The following is a 10,996-nucleotide window of genomic DNA, read 5'->3' as shown; positions in this document are numbered from 1 at the left end:
TTTTTTTTTCTTTAAGAGAGAGCCGCAGCTTGCGTCTTTTTGTGTCCGAGAAGCCATGGCTTCCCATAGTGGGAGTCGCGGCTTAACATTTTTTTTTTGAATTTTTTATTTTTTGAATTTTTTTTGAAAATTTTTTTGAAAAATTTTTTTTTACATGAAAATTTTTTTGAAATATATTTTTTTCTTGAAATTTTTTTTGAAATTTTTTTACATGAACCTGCACAAATAAAAAAAGTGTTAATAATTTAATAATTAAAATAATAAAAATAAAAGTAAAATAAAATAAAATAAAGCAAGTCAGAGTGCTTAGGTTGCCTCCCAAGAAGCATTTCTTTATAGTCACTAGATTGACTATGGTACCTCCTTCTTCACTACTTTATACGGCTCGAGACTTTTTTTGTTGACCTTGACTGTTTCGGTAAGTCCGCTTTAAACCTCGATAACATCATAAGGATGAATCTTTACCACTTAAACTTGTTCCCCTAATATGGTATAAGATTCCGTGGCAAAAGATGGAGTTCTGAATCATAAAGTACTACTTGCTGTCCAACCACAAAATCAAGCTAGCTGGAAAGCGGTGGTGGTTTTGTCTCAAGAGTTGGCGCTTGCGTTGTTGAAGGTCGTGAAATAGGCTTACCTTTACCTTCATTGACTGAATCCACTTTATAGCAACCATCTGTATAGGGATATTGAATTACATTGAACAAATTGAACACCACTTCCTCCTCTGCAACTCTAAAAGTTATTTTGTCATTCTTCACATCAATAATTGCTCCAACTGTAGCTAAGAATGGTCTTCCCAAAATAAGAGGAATTTCAACGTCATCTTCAATCTCGAGCTCAATGAAGTCCACCGGAATATATAAATGCCCAACTTTAAGTAAAACATCCTCTATAATCCCAATTAGGTACCTGGTTGTTCTGTCTGCTAATTGCAAGGCAACTGTAGTGGGTTGTATCTCTTGAAATCCAAGTTTTCTAACAATAGATAAAGGTATTATTGAAGCACTAACACCCAAATCACACAAAACTCTAGAAATTTTAAAACTACTAATAGTACAAGGAATAGAAAAACTCCCTAGATCTTTAAGCTTTGGTGGAAGTTTATTCTAAATTATAGCACTACACTCTTTAGTAAGTGCAACTATCTCAAACTTTTCCAATTTCCTCTTTTTGGTCAAGATGTCTTTCAAGAATTTAAAATAACTTGGCATTTGTTCTAAAGCTTCAGCAAAAGGAATATTAATGTGCAGTTTTTTAAATACCTCAAGAAATCTTTGGAATTGTTTGTCAAGTTTTTGCTTTTGAAAACATTGAGGAAAAGGTGGTGGAGGTGTGGGTGCAGATTGTGATTTTTCTTTAGAATTTTTAGCAGATTTTTCAACTACAATTTCTTTTTCAGCATCTTTTTCAATTTCTTTTTCATCAGATTGAATTCAAATTTCTGAATTTAATTCCTTACTTACCTCTTTACGTACCTCTTTTCCGTTACGGAGAGTGATTGCTATACAATGTTCCTTACCTTCTCTTCTAGGGTTGGGTTCAGTATCACTTGGTAAGATACCTTGAGGTCTAATATTTAAAGCACTAGCAAGTTGGCCTACTTGTATCTCAAGATTTCTAATTGAAGTTGCTTGATTTTGAATGAATGCATTAGTCTTTGTCATGAATGCATTAGTCTTTGTCATGAATTGCATGAACATATCCTCCATTGAAGGCTTTTTCTCTAGAGTGGAGATTTTGTAGTTGTGGGACTGCATAATCCCTTAAAGGCTTGGTCTCTTCTTCTTGTTGATCAGCCATTGTTTTACTTAAAGCAAAAAAATTTTTCATTTTTCCTTCGAAGTCTATGAAAAGTTTTTTCGATTTCTGCATCAAAAGGAGCAATTTCCAAATTTTGGGCTCTTCGCATACAACGACCAAAAGTACCTAGAAAAAGAAAAAAGTTAAAGAAAAAAAAGGTCTATATTAAAATTAAGAATGCTTGGTATTAATATTAACAAAAAAAGAATTTAAAATCAATTCCCCGGTAATGGCGCCAAAACCTTGTTGTTCAATTTTCTACTCACACAAGTGTACGTATCGTAAAGATAATATAGAGATGAGTAGAGTGTCGATCCCATAGAGAATTGAATTAATCCTTACAGTTAACTATTAAAATTAACATATCTTAATTTTATCTAAACAATTAAAATTAAAAATGAAAATTTAAATTAATAAGCTAATAACGAAAACTAATCTATGCAAATTTACTTTATTAAATGTGAATGACTACCAGACCTGTCACGACCCGGAACCTCCTTCAGGCCCATGACAATCGTCGCGACGTCCCGATTGACACTCATTATCCGGAATGCCAACCGGAACCCCACAAGGCTTACATATCAGTTTCTTTCCTTTCCTGTGAGCAATCATTGTTAAATATCAAGTTTTTAGAGAATATATACTATTTTAGATCAAAAACAATCAAAATAAAATTTTCGCCATACAGGGGTATTTTGGTCATTTTTTTCTCAAAAATTTCAAAACTGGCTAAAACGTAATATACAAGTACAAAACACATAATTCATGTTCAAAATGAGTTTAAAAGTCTAAAATCTTCATTTAAAACGAAATTACGGTTATTTGAATATAATAAGAAAATAAAAGAAATATTAAGGAAAATATTCTATTTTCTTATAAAACAACATTTATAGAGTTATACGTGAATAATTTTTATAACGTAAAAGCTAAATAAATTTATACATACTGAAATACAGAAAGCCAAAATATTTAATTTAATTTACAATAACAAAAGGGCCCCCGAATAAACAAAAGTAAAGAGGACTGTGAACCTACGGTTTGGAAAATGCAGATCCAATGGTAGTCCTCGATGAGATCAGCTATCTACAGTCTATACTGAACCTGAAATGGGTGGAAAGGAGTTGGGTGAGATTTTGCAATCCCAATGAGTAAACAGACATTATCATAAATATCTAAAGGCGAGTAAAATGGAGGCAAGTTTAAACAACAAATTTCAACCCATTTCATAATGTTTTCAATTTATTTCTTAAACCATAAAATATTTGTAATTTACCAAAACAGTTGTTAAGGCTTATGTCTTTTATTAAAACAAGGCTCAAGCCAAAACTAATCCTCGGGGATACCTTGGCCGAGGCATCTAACCGAGTCCGCCAAGGGTGTTAAAATATTCACACGTGAAACACATTTTTATTTTTAAAACCAGCCGTTCCTTGGCGTTGGCCGAGTTACACATTCACGTGGGGGTTCGACGTGAAGTGAGCTCTAATACTACCCCAGGAGTTACCCTCCTCGCCTCTACAACCGGAGTAACTATATAACTGGGTTTACCGTGCCCCTCTAATAGGCAGTCCACGGAAACCCGTCACTGCAGTGACTAACCCACCAATTTTAATAAAATTTCGACAGTATAACGTGGCTTTTATTTATTTATCCAGCCTGCATAGTAAAAACAACTTACATAAATTTCCCAATGCACTCACAAAATATAGCCACATATACTCATTTCTCATAAGCCATTCCTAGGAAAATATATATTTTTCAAGTCAATTTGCAGCCTCCAATTACTCAATTTCATAATCAATACAATATATTTTTATTTGTCACATTTATTCCTAAAACATCAAAAATCCCGTTTTAATCTCGTTTTCATTTCATAAAATACATAAAGGGCATTTAAAAATAAACTCTAGATAATTTACAATAATAATAAGTTTACTCACCGTTTGTACAAACTAAAAGCTTTCTAAGCGCCCCGATCACTACTCGTCGGGTACGACTTCTTTGCCTTTTCCGGAAGGCTCTCCTCCTAGACACATTACAAAAATTTACACAATTCATCACATTGATGCTAAATCACTATATAATTAACTTAAATCCTATACTAATGCATGGTATGAAATGCAATAGCCTAAAACGGCTTAAACGCGGTATTAACCTATTTTTGGCACTTTGCCCGATAAATTGCTAACGCGCTCCATTTTAGCTCTAAATCATCCCATTCTCTCTCCAACATTTCTAACCATTAAATATCAGCCAATAACCTTCTAAAAACAACAAAATCAGCTCACTCCCTTCCTTGGAAAATTCGGCCAAAAATGGGACATTAACTCGGTTAATTTTCTACTTTGTTTTTCTATCACGTTTAATCGTTTTTCATCATTTTCTCTTCATTTTCCTTAGAATAAAATCAATTCATCATCATTGTACAGCATTGAGCATCCAGCCAAGAGTGGGTATTGTGAAAATTTAATGATTTCTTGCCCAATTTAATTTCTAAACACATTTAACTAACTAAAACTATCAATTTAACTAAAAATCAAAACCTAAAAATTTCAATTTCTCTCCCCTAGAATTTCGTCCAGCCCTTGATATCACTTTTTGATCTCTCTCCTCAAGCATGCTAAATGGAAATAAAGGCATAGGAAAGGTAGAAATCAAGCTAAAATCGAAAAATCTTACCGTTAGACGCGTAAACGGTCGAAAACCGCGAATTTCCCTTTGAATTTTCTTGTTTCTCTTTGGTTTTTCTTTTTTTCTTCCTTTCCTCTCTATTTCCTCTCTTGTTCTTCCTTATGGCCGGCCAGCACTTAAAATGGGGTTTAAATGGGCTGACTTTTCATTAAAATAATATTATTTCATTAAAAAAATGCCACGTGTCACTTTCCCATTGGCCCATTTTTAAAATTTCATCCATTTGTTTCCAAATTTTCACCATACACTTGTCCCACATATCCATAGCTTAGATAAAATTCTCAGACTTATCCAAAGTCTCGGTGGAGTAATTTTTGAAATTTACACTTTTGCCCCCGTAAAAGTCAAAAATTACATTTTTGCCCCAAAAATTGAAAAATTGCCCATAGACATATTTTTCATCCCTTATACTCATACCATTCTCCAATTTGTCAAATTTGATCTAAATTCTCTCAAAATCTCAAATTTTGTCCGTGGGTGGCAAAATTACGATTTTGCCCCTACACTCCAAAAATCACCAGAATTAAACTTTTTCACTTCCTATCATTAAATTATACTCCAAATAGTTAATCTTGGTCAAAAATTTCACTCCATGATCAAATTATTATCTTAGGTGGTAAAATGACGATTTTGCCCTTGAATATCAAAATTTCCAATTTTACCCCAAATGAACCCTCGAACTCCGAACAATAATTTTTAGTCATTCCTGGACTATAAAATATTAAATTTCATCCTACAATTCCTATTTGAACTAGTTCGAGGTTAAATCAACTCAAGTGTACCGTTAGGTACGATATCGGGTTTCGTCTTTTCTTAGGTGCTTTCCTAGCATAATAACATGCTACTCAGTGCATGTATGTCATGACATGTATTTATAGGGTCGGGTTTTATAAGACCTAAGATTATGATATCACTCGATATTTCATCTAATTATTGTCTCTCTCTCTTAACTTAGTTAATGGAGTAAGTTGATAATCTAGAGTCCTAAATTATTTACAAGTCTCTATCGAGTTTCTCATAAAATAACCTTTCCCAATTAATTTACAATATGTCTATGCAAATTATATTGAAGAAGATTCATTAAGTTTGTACTCTAATCCTGACTCGTATGGCTTATAAGTGTATGTCTACCCTATATGCAAATCAAACCACCTAATCAATTAAGTGTATTCGATCGTACGTTATTCTATTCAAGGTCTACCTAAATCTCTTTCGTCAAGGTTTAACTTAGGTTTTTAATTCAATCTAATTGGTGATCAGACAATTAGAAGCATTAGGAACATAATAAAATAAACAACCTAAATCTATCAAATATAAGTAAAAGAGAGATAAATAATTCAAACTATATATTGAGTTCAATCATAATCTTAGATTAAAAATTTAGTTCCTCATCAAGTCATACATCATTGAATAAAATCTAAACATTAAGAACCAAACCAAGAAAATAAGAGAATAAAAGAAAATATAGAAAAACTCAAGAATTTTATTCTTGATCTCCAAATCTCCTTGAATCATGCAAATTCTTCTTAGCTTCACTGACTTTGCAGCTTGACTCTTAGCTGTTAATCTGGTGTTTCTTCCTTAAGTCCTCCGAAAGGTTGGTTTTATAGGCTTTGAAGTTAGGTCAAGTTGGGTGAAAAAAGAAGCCAATTTCAGCTAGTATTTCCTCATCAAACTATGTAAGTCGTAGCCTTGCCCAATTAATTAACAGAAATCATAATTGCTCTAAGACTACTGCATTATGTCAATTTCAATAAGATTTTTAACCATTCTACAAGTCAAACTGGGTGAAGTGGTAAACATAAAAGTTGTAGATCTTTCTCTTATCTTTCCAGTGGTCTAAGAATTGCTTCATTTAGAGCTCTGTAGAGAAAGTTATGGCCAAAATACAAAAATATGTGTATTGAAAGTCTACACTTTAAAATTGCTCTCCTTCTTCCATAAAATTCTTCTTTCATCAAACACCTACAAAAACACAATTAAATCAATAACAATCTATCTTAACCATATTAACACAAATTAAGCATAAAATTAATCAAAATTAGATTGACTCACCTAAAATAACTAATTTAAAATAATTAAATAAAACATACTAATTTTTATGCATTACTACAAGAATTAACCCAAATTATTATCAAAATTAAGCTCAAATAACTCTATATCATAGAGTTATCAATAATCCTCTATCCCTTACTTTCTTCAAAGCATTACATTCACACAACATCAAAACTTACAACTAGTATAAACATTCTTCCTAGCCGAATCTAAGATAGCACAATCCATTCGCATTGCACGCTTACCTTTAAAATAGCTTGGACTTTTCATGCATCTCCAATATGTCTCTAAGTTTTGATCATCAAGGCTTAAATCCACCATTTAACCAAAGGTTGATAACATGCATGCATCTAGTTCTTTCAAATCTTAGAAACCTTTGCTGCCATAAACATTTCCCAATGTTACTAATTAGTTTTCAAAACATACTTAAACTAAAATCACAATTCTTGCCTTTCCTCACTTGAATCATGAAATCAAGCCACACATCTCCAAATCTCCAAAGTTCTCTTTGAGTGATGAGATGTCAAGACTCAACAAAGTAAAGGAAAGGAAACCTCACGATTTCGTTAGATTTTCTCCAAAAATGAGCCTTCCCTTGAATGTCTGTTTTCTTCTCTTTTCTCTCTTCCTTTCGAGTAGAGCTTTACAAAGACTAAATTCTCTTCTTCTTCTTTCTCTAAGGTGCGGTTTTTGCCAAAGTTCTCTAAGCTTTCCTTGTCTTTCCTTTTTCCTTTTGTTATTTACTACCTTTTGCTCCTTTATGCATCCTATTATTCCACTCTACTATCCAATAATTTTTCATGCACCAATCTTCCCTTTCCATTATTGGTTGAATATCCTTCCCTCGTTATCCTTATCCAACCGCCACTCTCAATGACCAATATCCTACCATTCTTACATTCTTTTATATTTAATCAACCTTATTTACACCCAATAATCTTTCATGCATTTTACCCCTTTTTTACTTCATTTGGCCATCACATGCACCAATCACTCTTCATGCAACAAGATTTATTCTTTCTCTTTTATTTACTTCACAGATGAGAGTCTCACATGTGTCCCACTTACATCACCCTTTTTGCATGCAATCATTTGCATGTAATAATAACTTCACATGCATTATTTCATTACTCTACACATCTTTATTTTCTCAATCAATCAACTATATTTTCATTGTTGCTGGCTCATATATATTTTCATTTGTACTCATGACACTAAAACTTAATTATTTAAATAATAACATAGAATGAATAAAATAATATTTTATTCATTAAGTCAACTAATCCTAGTCACAACTCCCCCATTTAAGCTTGACGCATAAATTATGAGAAGAAAGCCATCATCACGTAAAAATGATTTTAATATTATTTTAATAATATTTTATTAAAATAATATTATTTTATCTTAAAATTTTTCACTTAATTTCTAGGATTTCAAAATATATTAATTTACCCCGATATAGCTCTATAACTCCTTTTTACTCCATAATTCTAATTCTAATAAAATATTATTATTTTAAAATATTCCTTTCATTTTTTACCATTTTTAAACGCCTTAATTGGCCTCAATTGGTTTAATCTCGTCCCCAACATCGTATCAACTATCACTCCAAGATACGGGATGTTACAGCACATATAAATGATAATAAATAATCATAAAGAAAACCTAACGGAGAACTTAACCTCATTTGAATAATCAATTTCTTTATCCAAGTCTCCAGCAAAACAAAAAAAAATAGAGAATAAATCAATTAAAAAACTTAAATTAATAAAAAAATCCATTCCGAAAGCTGATAGAACCAATATTTACAGCCAATGATACATTTCAATTGCAACTCAAGAAACAGATGAAACATTTATAAAAAGACATCTTTAACCCACCATTAAGCAGAACATATAAGCAAAAAAACTGTGTATCATGTTGCACAAACAAAACATAAACCATCGAATCATTAGAGTAATTACTTCTAGAATATAAAAACTTAGGCTTCAGAGGTTAATCAACTAATGCTAACAGGTTAGGTTACAAATGCAAACTCAAGATCTGTTTTCTACAATTAAAATAGGCTAGCAGCAAAAGAAATATCAGTTGCGGTGAATTAATGACTAAACACTAAAGGCATAGAGACAAAAGTATCCAAATAAAATTCAGATTTTGAATATTCAACAATGACTTGAACATGCTTAATCGAATCAACTTATGCTTAACCGAATCAATAAAGTTTCAAATCTGGTTATTCAAAACCTTCAATAAAAGCTCACAATTTGTCCAAAAACAAAACATCAAAAGAGACAAATGGGCTAAAAAAATACAGGAAAATATAAAAGCACAGATGGCGAAACAGGAAAATACTCAAACCAGATAAATGGTTCCGAGCTCAAAAATGCGAAATTGAAGCAGTAAACTCAAGCACGCATAAAACCATAGTTGGTAAAAGTAAAAACACAAACAGTAGGAAAAAGAACAAACAAAAGGAAGAAGAAAATCACAGATTGAATAATCCCTCGGAAACCCCCTAAACAATCCCAATAAAGACAATTGAAGACCCATAATTGACATCGAGAAGACAAGCTTAAAAAGCGAAACATGGCACTAAAGCCACGTCTATCGCCAGTACAAACCAGAGCCATTCGCTACAAATCTCCAAAAACCAAAAACTCAAACGTCACTGGAGACAGAGAGAATGAACAAAGGTAAATGAAAGAAAGAATGAGGCGGATGGAGGAAAGGAAAACATAAGACAAGTGCAAAACAATCCCACTGAAATGATTGGGCCATGTAGGCCGCATCGAAGTCCTAAAAGCCCAGCTCAAAATTCAGGAATATAGCCCATCTGGAGTCACAACTTTGCACCTGGAGTTATAAGCTTGCAAACTTTGCACGGGCTTAACAAACAATTCAAAGAAGTATAAGAAATTGCCACTTGTCACCCTCTAAAGCTTCCACTTGTCAACTTCCGACATCTTTTAATATAGAGGTATAGATCGAAACCCTTGAACCTTCGTTCAAAGGAGGGTACAACCCGATTAGAGATAGAACCAATGGTTTTGTTAAGAGGTTAATTATAGAAGCAACTTAAAAGATAAATTTTCTTTTATATTCAATGAAATAATGATTTTAGATCCTATCAGGCTTATGGTTCAAAAGATTTGTTTCAATGATAAATACGAGATATTTTAAAATTTTTTTTAAGTCTCAATTCCAAGTTTCCAATTATGTGTAAGAATTTAATTCTAACATTATATTAGTTTTATTTAATTTTATTTGTTTTCTTGGTTGATTTATTATTTATTTTTTTCTCAAAATAAAATAAAAAATTATTAGTAAAGTAACAAGAAAAGTTAAAAATATCCAACCGCTAGGCTAATATTGAAATGTTGTAGATAGTTTTGGGTCGGGGTTTTGTCACAAACCCCTTCTTATTCACTAGCTGCGTTAGTTGAGCCCCTTTTGCCACATTTCTGGCTACTGGTTGCTACTAACTCTTCCCGGCTCCCCACTGCACTGCTTGTGCTACTCTTGAGCGGTATTTGTATTTCATTCATTCTCTACTACTATTATTAGGAGGGGATTCATAATTTAACATGAAAGTAATTAAAGAATAATTATATAAAATTATAAATTTATAATTTCAAATTTTATAATATAATAATAAAAATTAAAAACTAAAAAACAACTACCGTTAATCTTACCACCACGTTGGGTTAGCCCCTACCTTTCCTCCCATAGTATTTCGACTTTTTAACCTACAACACAATTCAAGTTCTAATGTATTCAATATTATTAAACTTTCTGTCCATTTTTTTTTCCTTTTTTCAAGTTACATAAAGAAAAGTAATTCGAACGTGAGAGCTCTAAACTGAAATCTCAAATCTAAACAACGGTAGAGCTAGAAGATTTTTAAAAAAGATGTCAAATAGAAAGAGACACTAAACAGTCAAAAAGAACTTTATATATAATTTAATTCTTTCTGATTTACAAGATTAAGTAAAATTCACAAGACATTTGATATACAAAAAAATACACATTAACAGTAATGATGGTATCATATATATATAACTATGAAAGAAGTCTCTCTCGCTCTCCACTCCCAAGAGTGGAAGAGAAAACAATTTTTCAAACTCAAATGAATTGCCTTTTTACTTTATGTGTTTTACATGAAATAGGTAGCTTTTTTAATAAACTCTCTTTTTTTTTCTATTTGCTTCTTAAATTGCTAATTAACATATTGGGTTATTAGGTTGAACTTTTGAGATATACTATGTTATGATAATCTTGAGTTGGACTGTTAAGATCTAATATGTTATGATAGATTTAGATTTATATTAAAACTTAATGGATTTGGGTTTTTAGACTTACTTTTATTTTTTAAAAATTCGATAGGCTTAACATTTTATGTTAAAATTTATTTGCTATGCTTAACTAATAATATGCTAATCATAATGAC

The 10,996-nt window shown here is 31.7% G+C and overlaps 1 long non-coding RNA gene across 1 annotated transcript; it reads right to left on the bottom strand.

The window, feature by feature from the left end:
- On the bottom strand, positions 6,229-7,571 carry LOC18598810. Its single transcript, XR_001927855.1, has 2 exons — positions 6,795-7,571; positions 6,229-6,459 (listed from the first exon to the last, which is right to left on the bottom strand). It is a non-coding gene; the product is annotated as an uncharacterized LOC18598810 (long non-coding RNA).

This window comes from Theobroma cacao, chromosome 5, assembly GCF_000208745.1.
Source record: "Theobroma cacao cultivar B97-61/B2 chromosome 5, Criollo_cocoa_genome_V2, whole genome shotgun sequence".
In the NCBI taxonomy this organism is placed as follows: Eukaryota; Viridiplantae; Streptophyta; class Magnoliopsida; order Malvales; family Malvaceae; genus Theobroma; species Theobroma cacao.
The sequence above is the reverse complement of the archived record's forward strand: the minus strand, read 5'-3'. Positions and strand labels throughout refer to the sequence as shown.